A 14,544-nucleotide genomic window follows, 5' to 3' on the forward strand; every position below is an offset into this window, starting at 1 on the left:
TGCCTTCGACTCAGAAACACGGGGAGAGAGACAGACAGACAGACAGACAGACAGACAGACAGACAGACAGACAGACAGACGGGCAGACAGACAGACAGACAGACAGACAGACAGACAGACAGAGAGCCAAACAGAGACAGACAGACAGACAGACAGACAGACAGACAGACAGACAGACAGACAGACAGACAGACAGACTGTGTGTATGTGTGAGAGAGAGACAGACAGACAGCCAGACAGACAGGCAGGCAGACAGACAGACAGCCATAGTGAGAGAGACAGACAGTGAGAGACAGACAGACAGACAGACAGACAGACAGAAAGAGACAGACAGACACAAACAGACATAGAGAGAGATAGACAGACAGACAGAGAGCCAAACAGAGACAGACAGACAGACACAATGTGTGTGTGTGAGAAAGAGAGAGAGACAGACAGACAGACAGGCAGACAGACAGACATAGTGAGAGACAGACAGACAGACAGAAAGAGACAGACTGACTCAAACAGACATAGACAGACGGACAGACAGATACAGACGAGACAGACAGACAGACAGACAGACAGACAGACAGACAGACAGACAGACAGACAGACAGACAGACAGACAGATAGAAAACCAGACCGAGAGACAGACATAGTGAGAGACAGACAGACAGACAGACAGAGACAAAAACAGTCAAAGTGAGAGAGACAGACAGAGACGGACAGACAGACAGACAGACAGACAGACAGACAGACAGACAGACAGACAGACAAATAGATAGAAAATCAGACCGAGAGAGACAGACAGACATAGTGAGAGACAGACTGAGAGACAGACAGACAGACAGATAGAAAATCAGACCGATAGAGACAGACAGACATAGTGAGAGACAGACAGACAGACAGAGACAAAAGCAGTCATAGTGAGGGAGGGAGACAGATTGAGAGAGAGAGAGAGAGAGAGAGAGAGAGAGAGAGAGGTAGAGAGAGAGGTAGAGAGAGAGAGGTAGAGGCAGACAGAGAGAGAGAGAGAGAGAGAGAGAGAGAGAGAGAGGTAGAGAGAGAGAGAGAGAGAGAGAGAGAGAGAGAGAGAGAGAGAGAGAGGAGAGAGAGAGAGAGAGAGAGAGAGAGAGAGAGAGAGAGAGAGAGAGAGAGAGAGAGAGAGAGAGAGAGAGAGGCAGAGGCAGGCACGTTGATTCAGAGGGTTCCTAGTCTGCAGATTGAGGGACAGGGAGGTACGAAGTGTCACAACACGGCCAGACGTCCAGAAGATACTTTTAACTTTTTGCACGTGTGTTGCCGGCGGATGAAAAACAACAACAGCAACAACAACAACAACAATCAGACTCCAACAAGCAGATTCACCTGCGCTGGCGCATTTTAGGACGCTATCGGTAAACCATGTGGATGCATACCGACCGGCAAGCAGAAGTTGTTTGATACGCGTGGTCGGGTAGAGCTGTCGACTTCAAGCAGAAACTCATGGTACGCATACGTATATATATATATATATATATATATATATACACACACACACACACACACATATATATATTCCTGAGTTATCTTAGCTATTGTATTTGAACGTTATTTATTATTTTTTTTCTGTAAAATCGAAAACTAGTTCTGTTGTTATTTCCGTCATCGTTTCCGTCCTTCCTGCGGGCTACTTGAGAAGCGATACTGAATATAATGTCCCATTACAGCGGAGTAGAAGACGCGACCTTTATGTACTGCCAGTTTTATTTTTTTGGGTTGTGAGGCTTTTAAGAAAAAACGCTCCACGCGTGAACGGCAAAGTTTGAGTGAATCCTCTGTGCATCCTACATAAAGCCCTCATAAGCGACATAACGGGCTCCTTTCAGCAGAAATAAGGCACCCGCTGCTCGCATAAGAATGAATGGGTTTCTATGTGGGTCTTATCCCCCCACCCCCACCCCCCACCCTTCTGTAACTCAAGAGTTAAGGCAGTTTTCTTCGAAATGAAAGTGGTAAAAAAAATAAAAAGAAACCGGCTGCAGAAGTAACGCGCTCTCGTCTCCGGCGAGACAAGAGAATCCTTTAAAAAACGGCATCCGCGTTATAACGCCGGACACTTGCCTCGTCATTGCGCCGGGGTGTCCGGTCGTTATCTCAAAAAGACGCGAAATATACCAACGGCACTCAGTAGGGCGTGTTGTTGCTGTTGTTGTTTTTTTTTCTTTCTTTTTTGCACAACTCTGAACGAATACTTGCCTTTCGCCCCGAGGCTGCGTTGTTAAAGCCAAGGAGGAACCATAACAAAGGGATTTCAAAACAAGAAGCTGACCAATGGGAGCCACGCACGGCTCGAGGATGAATGAATGGATGGAGTGGTCCCTCACCCTCTTTGTCCTACACCTGAAGTAGAAAAAAATAAAATAAAATAGACCGTTCTCTTCCAGGCCAGTGGAGACTCCATGCTAATGAAAGGATGGCTATGAGTAAAGCAGATTATTTATTGAGTTAATTTGTCATTAATATTTTCTACTCCTGCATTGTTAAAACCGTGCTTTCAGGCAAGAGGAGCCCTTGTTGTTATGGATGAGGGATGTAGGGAGGTGATCAGCAGACCGAGGGGGTTGTACACAACACACTCACGCACACAGATGAGATTGCTCATACTCTCCCTCCTTCAGTACATTTCCTTTTAGATCAGTGTGAGGATAGCATTGTGGCTGATATGGAGGTGGCCGGCACCACCCTCGATGGCCCAGTTTAACCGGCGCTGACATGATAATAAACTCAATGGACTTGGTAACCTCTCCCAGTGTGTGCGGCGTTTGACAGATGTTGCTGCTGAATTGTGGCAGGTTTCACTGGGCGACGGGGATAAGATGTTTCGGTCGGTGACGGAGGCGTGTCCGAAAGGGTGCATCATGTCACTTACAACACTAGGATGTATGTTGTACCTTATTCCCACGTTTACCTTCAGGGTATAGATGTGGTGATTGTGTAGGAATAAAGGATTGTTTTCATCACCCAGGCATTTCATTTAATCATGGCCAGGATAGACTCTAAGTGAGAAAGGGGGTTATTTTTAGAGGGAAAAAGAAAGAAAGAAAAGAAGTTGTCTAATTGTGAGCTTAGGCAGGTAAGCATGCTGAAGGTGGAGATTTGGAGGGAGCACAGACTGCAACAGGCCTGTTTTTGAGCAGGTGAGCTGACATTTCAGAGGTGCACGTTTCCTCACCCTACAGATGTGATGTTCACGACCGAGGTCGATGTGCGGCCTACTCTTGTCTACGCCATGTCGCCGCATCTTGCTGTCTGCTTACTAGTTGGTACACGAAGCCTGTTCAGACGGGAGAGATGTGGGCGTCGTAACTACTGATGGGATTCGTTTTCTCTGGATGCTATATTATTACGCAGTGAGTGGGGAAGGATGATTAGGATGATTTAAATGCCACGACTGGGTGCGTGCGGCGTGCGCGGCCTCTTGAAAGGCGTGCTGTTTTATTGCAGGTTATTTCGTCCCTCCCAATCTCTATGTTCTGTGACGCAGGGCAAACACTTTGACAAATGACACTGTCGGTGATGAAAGTCAGGCCGGTTTTTGGTTTATCGCCTTTGATTTAAACCAAGCATCATTTTGCTCTCATTAGAATGCCGATGAAGTGCTCATTTAAAATGCTTTAAAGCAAATAAACAATGAATCACCCTCAGTGCCCGCCACACCTTATCAAACATCTGCATGTAAAGCAGGGCCGTTGTAATTGTCCCCAGCACGGTACACGAGCGCTCAGCCATTCAGAACAGAGAGACCCCCTGAATGAACGACATTCATAAGCATTGGCACTTTATCACCGGCGCAAAACAAGATGTCCATGTTTTAGGCCGGACTCGTGAGTGTGATCACTCTAGCCAGCGTGGCACCGGGGTGGACTCTTCTAGCATTCGCTCAGACATCCATTAACCGCGTGGTAATGATGCGTCACTTGGTAATGGCTCGAACCATAGATTTTTAATCGTGACAGTACAGATGGGGAGGGGGTGGGTGGGGTGCTTTTGTTATCAAGAGTCTTGGATGGAGATTTGTCTTCTGCCAGAAAATGCATTGGATATTTCATCACGGAGAGAATTAATTTCAAATGGCCTTTTTTTTTCCTCTTTCCACTTAAGTGATGGAAACAGGAAAGAGTGAGGGATCAAGAAAGTTTTATATGCAGTGTTTTGTTGGCTCTTTTAGTCTGAAGGCCTAAAGTCATTAGATGTTGACACTTGTGACATGCATCCGGGTGGATTAGTAGGAGTTAGGGAGATGAAACAGCAGCCCCCCCCCCTTCCTTTCCGTGGAAGCGCTCTGTATGAAATCTAATTTCGTACAGTGTTCATACCGTGTTGTTAGAGGATTGTGTCCTGTAACAAAGCGCTCGCGGTATACTTTGTGCACTGGAGCGTCCTTTATCACCCGAGACACTCGGGCTTCAAATGCAGACTTTCAAGTGGAGTGTTCTGCCATCCTTCATTTAGCCTCACATGGCTTTAACATGTCGGCAAACTGTTAATTCTCAGCAGAGAAGGCATGGATGGGCCCGCTCACAGCACTGCGGAGAAGTTGATGTTCAAAGGGAAGTGGTGCCTTCACCCCCCCCCTTTTTTTTTTTTTTTAGAAATTGGTGTATTATTTGAAAATGGAATCATATTTTCCACAGTCCTGAACTGTGCTGCGGGTCATTCTGATTATCTAGAAATCGAAACCTGTGATGGCTGGTGTGTTGCGCCCCATTAACCAAAGGTAGCTGCCAAATTCCATAGCGGCATGTCCCCCAGCTGGCTTTCAAGAGAATACAGGGTGGCCTGAGAGTCTCTGCACCAGACAGGGCAGGGGTAAGAATAAGTGCACGAGGCTGCCAAACACGTCTCCCCGAGGACCACAGCTGCAGCGTCTCATTTCAATATTTCTGACCAGTTTCTTTGGAAATACCAGATTCCTTGGCCTCTCCCCAAAGACATTCACATCCTGGCCCGGCTCTGACCTCGAACACCTTTCTTTTCTTTTTGGTTGGCTCTTTGTGATAAAATGTCCTTTCTCTGTCTGAAATTCTGAAGCTGCAGTCTGTGTTTCTCAAATGAAGCATTTGACCTCCTTTTTCAGGGGTCTTTTATTTTAACAAGCCGCTGAGTGCTGCAGGAAGCTTAGTGTCCAGTGTGTATCGGGGGGAGTTGTGTCCATCTTGATGGGCATGGAGCATGCAGACTATCCACTCCCCGATTCATATCAGCGGAAACAACCGTGAGACATATAATGCACCTGCAGCAATGCTATTGCCTGTATTGGCGTATTAATACCCTATCCACAACTCACACATAGCCTAGACGTGTGAAAATAATTCATGCCCAGTGCTTGTAAGTACCTGCCTAATGCATCCCTTACACTTAGCAAACTAGTTATAATGATCAGTTTTGCTGCCTAACTCATTTGATGCTATGATATATGCATGAGTCATCTGATGCGTTGTAGGCTTGCTGTCCATTCTCTAGTTGACCCCCCCAACTCAGTTTAATAGATCCACAGTACTGCTCGACTGGCTAGAGTTAATGTTGTTGTCGTTGGTTTATCCAAGATGTAAAATACACAACAGTGCATATATCGGCGAGTCTGTACTTGAGAAATAACTCATCATAATGCAGATGGCGTTCGCATCGCACCAAGACAGAGATGCCGACTGTCAGATGCTGTTTTCTCTATTCCAAAGTAATGTGCTAGGTTATTCAGCGGCCTATCAAAACCTGCCAATCTTTGAAACGGGCTGCGGTTAGTGTCAAGTGTGTCACCGTTAACCCCTTTGTTGCACAAATGTTTCATGCTCTGCTGTTTTCAAGCGAGCTGCTTTGTGTGCCTCCGTCTATGTGACACCAGGCGCCGGCTTCACAGTCAACGCTCGGTGTTTGAAGAGCATTCGGCAGCAGTGTCGTGAAGTGGAGGAGTTGGACCGTGACTGCCGGCAAAATAACTGATTTTTCAATGAAGTTGCGTTATGTATTCCTGATGAGAGCGGTGGATCAGCACCTTGAATTTATGTGGCTTTGGAGGGGCCAGCACTCCAGGAGATGCTGTCTGTCTGAAGCAGCAGCAGCAGCAGTCCAAGGCCATTTGTCAGTTTTGACTGATGAGTTTCCAGCGATAAACTTAGCATGCTGACAGACATTAACCTAGTCTATCTTGCGAATGACTTCAATTCAAGGCTTTTTCTATTGTTATTAAAGCTAGTAAACAAGGGACAGGGGAGGAGGTGGAGGAAGGGGGGGGGGTGACGGCATCCTCAAAACTTTCCATCTCCTCCCAGTTCTACCCAGTAATGTTCCTATCCTTGTTACAGCAAATATTTTCTATTTTCAAGCGCCATGTTGTGAATTTCTCTGTCAAAAGTCAGCCCTTACATGTTTACAGGAGCTGTTTTCATAGCGAAATACAAGACAATATGTACAAGGTGGCCTCCAGGAGGCTTTGAGGTGTAACTGCTGAGCAAGGAGGCCATTCTGGCGGAGTGGCTGCATGCCAAATAAACTGGCTTTCATTTCCATCACTAACTGCACACAGTTGGGCCATATAGATCAAATATAGCAATGAGATCACCCTCTTCCAGTCAGTTTGATTCATCATGCTGTATGATTGCATGGGGAATAACATTGTTTCTGGCAAGTTGTGGTTATCCTATTAAATATTCCAAACAGTGGTTAGCGCCGATGTTCAAAAGCTGATGACTCATCGCATACTCTTCACTGATGGCACATAAACAATTATGTCCGATGCTGTCTAAGTCTCTATTACTGATGTGCTATTACTAATGTGATAGACAAAAATTCTCCAGTACCTAAAAAAAAGCAAGCTAAAAGCAGGCAGAATCAGTTTTAGCTTTACTAGTTTTGTTTGAATTGTATCTCCGGACTCTCTTTGCACAGATAGCTTTAGCATTCTATTTTTACCCTCACATTGGGTTATGGATGCTTTCATGTATTGCCATGGAACCCATTAGGTTAGCAAAAAGACCCAGTATTAGTGGTTGTGTGGGAACTTAGGCTGAAGTATCTGTCTTCCAGATGTCACTCTAATGGGCCTCAACGCAGACCTGTGGGGATCCCGACATTGTACATCACTTGGAAAGGATGCGTTCGTTTTCCAATTACCGACTTCTGCTCTTTTCAAACAAGCCAGTGCGAAACTCTTCAGCATCATCACTTTTCACTAAACTGTTCTTAGGTGGACCCACAAGATTGCTTTTGACCCTTGCCGTAAACTCATCGGACCTCGTCACATCTTTGAGCAACAACAAACAAGTGCAACTTGTAATTATTTTGTCTATTATGTAATATACATGAATGTGTATCTTACGTCATCTTATCATCAATGACTCGGGCTGTTTTCAAACCTAATAAGGGAGGATGTTTCTACGTGGTATTTCTCCATAGTTCAGACCGGTAAACAAAAACCCGGTGCACACTTGCTGATGCGTCGTATGTCTGACAGGAGTCAAAGGTCAACACTGTGTTCTGTTCACCAGTTAGGTTTGAAATGTCCTGTTCTAGTGTCAGACAGCCTTGCAGGGCTGTTTGCATATCACAGTTTTTTTGGCAGCTTGGAAAACCACTCCAAACTGTCCTGGGTTAATTTGAGAGTGGAAAGGAAGTTGTGCAAATTTTGTTTTCATTGCTGTAGCTATAGAGTCCAGCCCAGCTCTAGCTGCAGCTATAGAGCTGGGCTGAACTACAGAGCTATAGAGCAGTAGATTGAGCGCTACAGAGCTCTCAATTTACCAGTCAATCTTTGTTCCAACCCTTACCTATGGTCATGAGCTTTGGGTAGTGACCGAAAGGGTGAGATCGCGGATACAAGCGGCTGAAATGAGTTTCCTCCGTAGGGTGTCTGGGCTCAGCCTTAGAGATAGGGTGAGGAGCTCGGACAGACGGAGGGAGCTCGGAGTACAGCCGCTGCTCCTTCACATCAAAAGGAGCCAGTTGAGTTGGTTCGGGCATCTGATTAGGATGCCTCCTGGGCGCCTTCCTTTGGAAGTTATCCAGGCCATCCAACTGTGAGGAGACCCCAGGGTAGACCCAGAACTCGCTGGAGGGACTACATGTCCAATCTGGCCTGGGAACACCTTGGGATCCCCTAGGAGGAGCTTGAGGGCGTTGCTGGGGAGAGGGACGTCTGGAGTGCCCTACTTAGCTTGCTGCCACCACGACCCGACCCCGGAGAATCAGCCAATAATGAGATGAGACGAGATGCTGCAGCTATCATTTTGTGGGATATTAGCATCCAAGTTCATTTGCGTTTGGAATCACATGTCTGGGCACCCAGCAATCCCCAGTATGAATCCTGGAAAACCAGTACAGGGCAGTAGGCAGCAGTGTGGATTTTACACTGGGCCAGATGGATGTACTATTGCAGTCATAGTGTCTATCCCCCCTCTCTCGGTTTGCCCTGACTTTGCCAAGGCGATACAGTTGTGATTAAATTGCCTTTGCTGCAAGCTACTCTCAGAGCATACTGAAAAGGACGAATGCGCTGTTGCGATTTGTGCTCAACTACACACCGAAATTATAGTGTAAATGATCTTCCTGCGAGAGAAATGGAACATGTGTGCAACCCTAAAATGAGATAGCATTGTAATTAAACCTCCGCATTAAAGAGAAAATCCTCAATGCTCTCCCTTTGCTTTGAGTATTAACCTGTCATTCTGTTAATCCCAAGTATTTTGTTCAGGCCTTTTGTTAGTGCTGGGTCACAAGACTAGTGAATTGGGTAAAGGATAAACTGCGGCTTCTAATAAGTTGTAAATCCACGGGTCAAGTTATTGCCATGTGTCGTGCTGCCTCCCATAAATCTGTCCGTATCAGGCACGTTCCCGGGAACAGGCGCAGTGAGCCAAATGACTCGGTCGCACACTTTGTTAATTCACACATTTATTCCTCAATTCGGCAGTGCTGCTATCTGACAGCAGGCTCTGTGAGCTGAGAGGGGGCTCTGACTTTTAACCGGAGGTTGAATCAAGCTGCACAGGGGGCGTACTGTTCGTCCCCTGGAGGACTTGAAAAGGCAGAGAGTCAAGAGATGTGATTTGAAAGTCCTCTAAAAACATCACCGCACGCGGGGCTTTTCTTCACCCTAAGACATAGCCACAGATGGAAAAATGATCTGTTTAATAGCGAGGCCTTTGGCTGACTTCGCTACGATAATTGAGTCAGGGGAAAAGGTGCCTTGTTGGGCTCTCGAGCGATGCTTCAAAAAACTTCCAAGTTGTTTTCTGTGGTGAATTCCACGGAAATCTGACTTACTGCCGTTGCTGCAAGCTGGTCCTGGTCCTGGAAACGCTTGAGCTGAGGCATTTATGAAAGATCATCATTTCTCCATTTTTTTGTTTTCTTTTTTGTCGGATACACATTTCCCCTCGCCTCAGTCGTCTCCACAGTGAGCTCGCCTGATAAAGTAAACAAGTTTATTTAAAGGAAGATTTAAAAAAAAGTTGGTTAATCACTCCACTAGAAAGAAAGTTTTTCTTCATGCCTCATCTAATTTGCCAAATGAACGCTTCCTACTTTCTTTTCCAGCCCTCAACAAAATCAAATACACACTTGGAGCAGCCTCAGTAGTCTTGTCTCCCCTGCAGAGACCTGGCATATCCTCCCTGGGTGCCATCACAAGCCCCTTTGTCTCCGGTGTGCAACCGTCGGCCAAAGGTTGTGGTTTTACCTGCATCTGGTGAGGTCAATAAACCGAAGACAACTTGACACATTCCTGCCAGCTCATATTTATATTTTTTGTTCTGTGTATGTGTGTGTGTGTGTGTGTGTGTGCGTGTGTGTGTGTGTGTGTGTGTGTGTGTATGTAGGCTTTAATTACCTAAACATGATATTCAGGCCCTACATGAATCAAACCTTAAAGTGACAGTGAATTAATGAATTTATCAGTCACTCAATCAATCAATTAACCAACCAATCAATCATTACGTACATTAAAAGGCGATGCACTCAACATGGGCGGCACGGTGGCCCCAGTGGTTAGCACTGTTGCCTCACAGCAAGAAGGTCCTGGGTTCGAACCCCAGGTTGTCCCAGGTCCATTCTGTGTGGAGTCTGCATGTTCTCCCCGTGTCTGTGTGGGTTTCCTCCGGGTGCTCCGGGTTTCCTCCCACTGTCAAAAAGACATGCATGTTAGGGTTAATACTCCTGCCTGTGCCCCTGAGCAAGGCAGTGGAAAGAAGAACTGGAGTTGGTCCCCAGGCGCTGCACGGCGGCTGCCCACTGCTCCTAGCAACACAGCTAGGATGGGTTAAATGCAAATTTCATTTGTATGTATGTACAAAATGGCTAATAAAGAGTTCTGTATTCTGTGTTGTCAAAGTGTGCAGATAAAAAGTAGGTAAAGAGAAAAGACGAAAACAAACAGAACAAAAACGTAGTATAAAGGAAATGGGATAAAGACAAAAATCTTAAAAGTAGATAAATAATAACAAATGTAAAAGAATAAAGAAAATGCAATGATATGAATGAACCCCTAATTTATCAACATCAAATTAGCAGCTGTCAGCAAAGCGGAGGGTTTCTGGCGTTTGGTAAAAATGGGAGAACAGCCCCTCATTGAAGACACAGCAATAACTTCCAAGGATTGTTTAAATATTGCCCCTTAAAATAGCACATAGTCTAATATTTAATTAATCAGAAATGAGACCAGAGCCCAATCTAGTAAATCAAACATAAGCCCAAATCTGACCCTTTAGCCACAGATCCAGCCGAGCTCGGGCTGGGTAGCAAAACTATAATCGACTCATTATTTTCCTAGTAAGTAGGAAAATCAGATTACAAATCATCACACAACCGTTATGGAACTTTCACAACATCAGCGGTGTAGTAACATCCGACATCACATTGTGTTCGCTGTTTGCACATGTGCTACAATATTGTGCTGCAATAATAAAATAAGTAAAAATAATAATACAATTAAATAATGTGCTGCAATAGTAGTAGCACATTGCAGTTGTTTTTTTCTCCATTTCGGACCCCCCCCCGCCTTTTCCCCCCAGTTGTATTCGGCCAATTACCCCACTCTTCCGAGCCTCCCGGTCGCTGCTCCACCCCCTCTGCTGATCTGGGGAGGGCTGCAGACTACCACATGCCTCCTCCGATACATGTGGAGTCGCCAGCTGCTTCTTTTCACCTGACAGTGAGGAGTTTCACCAGGGGGACGTGGCTATCCCCCCCCCAAACAGGCGCCCTGATCGACCAAATGAGGACACACACCCATATCCTGCTTCTCACCTGCAGACACGGCCAATACACTGCAGTTGCTGAGCGGACTGCAAGTCCGCTGTGATGAGTATGATCATTAGACTTGAGAACAAAGCAAAGCACCAGAGATGGATCAATTAACCTTGATTGAATTCTCACTGCTGTTGTGGCTGAATAAATAGTTGCTTTGTGGGATCAGGTCTCAGTCTCTTAGCTAGCTATCAGCTAAATTGTTAACACGTGCCAATGTTGTATAATCAAACCAGCGCCATGACAAGTCTGCATCATGTTTTGTTGCATGATGTTGTACAGTATGTTAATTTGGTTTCAATGTTAAATGTTTTTTTTCTTCTGCAGGGTCCAGACAATTTATTCCATGTGTTTTCTTTTCCTTTTTTTTTTTAAAACTTTCCGGTGGAATTTGGATCAGAGTTTTCTTTTGGTTCCTCTCGCTTAACGAAAACCTTTGTGCTAATTTTCAGGGAGGAAAAAAATTATTTTAGGATTACATTTTAGTGGTTTACCAGCTTGACGTCGATTGTCGACAGTAGTATAGGGTATGCAGGAGTGTTTTTACAGATGGGTCAGGGTGTCCAGTGACAGGAAGATGTGAATGGAAATATGCTGTTCAACCGTTCGACAAATTTCTTTGCATCAAGCTCTTCCTTAAGCACGGTGCAGTAAACCCTAATGACTTCGTCGTACATTTTTTTGTTAATTCGCACATTTTTTTTTTGTTTTGCATTGAGGCTGAATGTCAAGGGTTGGGGTGGGGGGGGCGGATGGACTTTTCCTTTAAAAAAGAGCTTCCCTTCAAAAGAAACAATTCCAACTCAAGTGTTTTTGCTTTTTCTTGGCCAGTATTAATTTCTTTCCTTCGTGCTCTTTTCCCGTCTTAGCCTCATTTTTCTGCGAGCTGGTTTGGGCCGGGGCCATTTATGGTGCACCATGGGTTCAGAGACATTCCACTGGAAACAGTAAACATTCCTATTGGATTAATTGCCAGCTACATTCCCCCAGGTCTGTCTACTGCCTGTCAAAATGGAAGATTAACAGTAGATTGAACCTCAGTCCATGTAGGTTGCCTGTGTGTCATGTCCAATGAGGAGGTTTAGGGTATGAGTCGGAACAGGTGTTGGGTGAGCGTCGAGCAAATGGCATGGTGGACGTGGTAATGAGATGGTCAGATGAAGTACAGTGGAATCGAGTCCAAACGTCTGCATCCGTTGACGCATTTAAGAACTCGCTGTTGTTATACTATGTTGTTGACAACAAGCTGCTGCGTCGTGGAAGGTAATGGATGATCTTTTCTTTTTTGTTAATCATCACATCGGTAGGCAAAACGACATCTTGGCCGAGCAGACCTATACTCAATATTCCAAGACTTTTCACATTAAAGGTCACATTTGCACTGAGGAATGCTTTATCTCCCATCTTTGAAGAAAACATCTAGTGTAGACTTACAAATGGTGCCGGATGGAAATTTCAGTTGTGGTCTCATCTGTTGCCGCCCACGTTGTTGGCGTTCCCCGACTGCTTAAGTGTTTGGGCCTTTTGGGGGGTGAGACACAACTGATTGGCGCATACTTCACAAACCTAAACAAGATCCAATCATCCCACACACCACCGACTACTCATGAATCACGATGTCACTATTGTTTCTCTCTTTGTCTATTAACATAGTAGTGTAGCGTATTGGATGTTTTTAAGCTTTTCTTAACAATGCTTCTTTTTCATTTTACGTTGTTTGTTGTATTTTAAATTGTATATCGTTGTATATTTGATATTTCATTATTCACTATTCACCAGTCACCACTAGCCACCTTTTAAACCCACATCTAATTAGCTACTAGACTGCTACTCTACTGCTACCACACTGCTACTCTACTACTACCACACTGCTACTCTACTGCTACCACACTGCTACTACTACTACACTGCTACTTGACTACTACTACACTGCTACTCTACTGCTACCACACTGCTACTCTACTACTACTACACTGCTACTCTACTGCTACCACACTGCTACTCCACTGCAACCACACTGCTACTCTATTGCTACTCCACTGCTATGATACTGTTACTACACTGCTACTTCACTGTGACTTTACTAATACTACACTACTACACCGCTACTCTATTGCTACTACCCTGCTACTCTATTACTACTACACTGCTACTCTACTGCTACTACACCACTACTTTACTGCTACCACACTGCTAATTTACTGCTACAACAATGCTACACTCCTACTGCTACACTGCAACTACACTGCTACTACACTTTAAAGTTATACAGAGTCATACAGTAGAGTAGCAGTGTAAAAGCAGTAGAGTAGCGGTGTAGTAGCAGTAGAGTAGCAGTGTAGTAGCAGTAGATGAACAGAGTTACAGTAGTGTACAGACCACTGGTGCAAAGGTCTAATTAAAAAAATAAAAGAAAAAAAAGGCAAACTTATAAAAACTGAAATATACACAAGAGGGGCTTAAGAATTTAAATTAAATAGATAAGTTATGGACACATCACTTCTGAATTCATCCCAATAAATTATTCATGGAAGCCAATGTGCAAACACAGCACTGTTTTGCATATGCCCCTCAAACCGGATACCCCTCGTCATTCACTCAGGAAACCCCTTGACTTTTCATTATATTAGAGGTGCTCTTCTTCAAAGGAGATAGTCCCAGTATCTATATTTAAAGGTGACGTTAGACTACCTCTAAAGTAGTCTATGTCTATTAGTCAGACAACCGTTTGCTTTTCCCTCCCTCTCTTTTGAATCTTCATTTTAATTTCTAATTTTCCATCACCGTGTAGGTATTTTGCATGCCATCCAGGGTGCCCAGGAGTACCCACAACATCCACATTAATACAATCAATAATTTACAATGTAGCCATTGTCTTTCTGCACTTTTTATGACACCACAGTAAGTACCTATGTACCTTAGATGAGAACCTCACTTTGGGAGTCAGCCAAGTAAATTATAATAATGAATAAAATATAAGATGGAAGAAAGTGCTGAACTAGGTCCCAGCATCCAAACCTGGCCTGGGGGCTTTTATGAGCCCAGGGTAGGGGCAAGATCCTCGCCGACCCTCCTCAAATGGTATGAGAATGTCAAAGTGCTGTAGATAATTCGCGCTGGCTGCTCCTCGGCAGGATCAGGGTTGTCCTTCTTCTGATGTTCAGCCAACATCTTGACTTCCTGGAGATTAGATTCTGAGCCAGGGAAACATGATGGATGACCTCTCTGGGTATTATGAAGAATGAGTGTTTTCTGAGCCACAATGAATATTGATCTTCTCTG

At 44.8% G+C, this 14,544-nt stretch overlaps 1 protein-coding gene across 3 annotated transcripts in view; it reads left to right on the forward strand.

The window, feature by feature from the left end:
• The first annotated feature begins 1,216 nt into the window (after positions 1-1,216).
• LOC130127673 (carbohydrate sulfotransferase 15-like) overlaps positions 1,217-14,544 on the forward strand; it is a 43,971-nt gene continuing 30,643 nt past the window's right edge. For 2 of the 3 annotated variants that reach the window (XM_056297382.1, XM_056297384.1), the window contains exon 1: positions 1,217-1,470. The gene's annotated coding sequence lies outside the window, so the exon portion shown is untranslated. Of the gene's footprint in view, positions 1,471-9,687; positions 9,707-14,544 lie in introns of those variants that run through there. The other variant, XM_056297385.1, reaches the window with a different exon arrangement.

This window comes from Lampris incognitus, chromosome 17 (assembly GCF_029633865.1).
Source record: "Lampris incognitus isolate fLamInc1 chromosome 17, fLamInc1.hap2, whole genome shotgun sequence".
Lineage (NCBI taxonomy): Eukaryota > Metazoa > Chordata > Actinopteri > Lampriformes > Lampridae > Lampris > Lampris incognitus.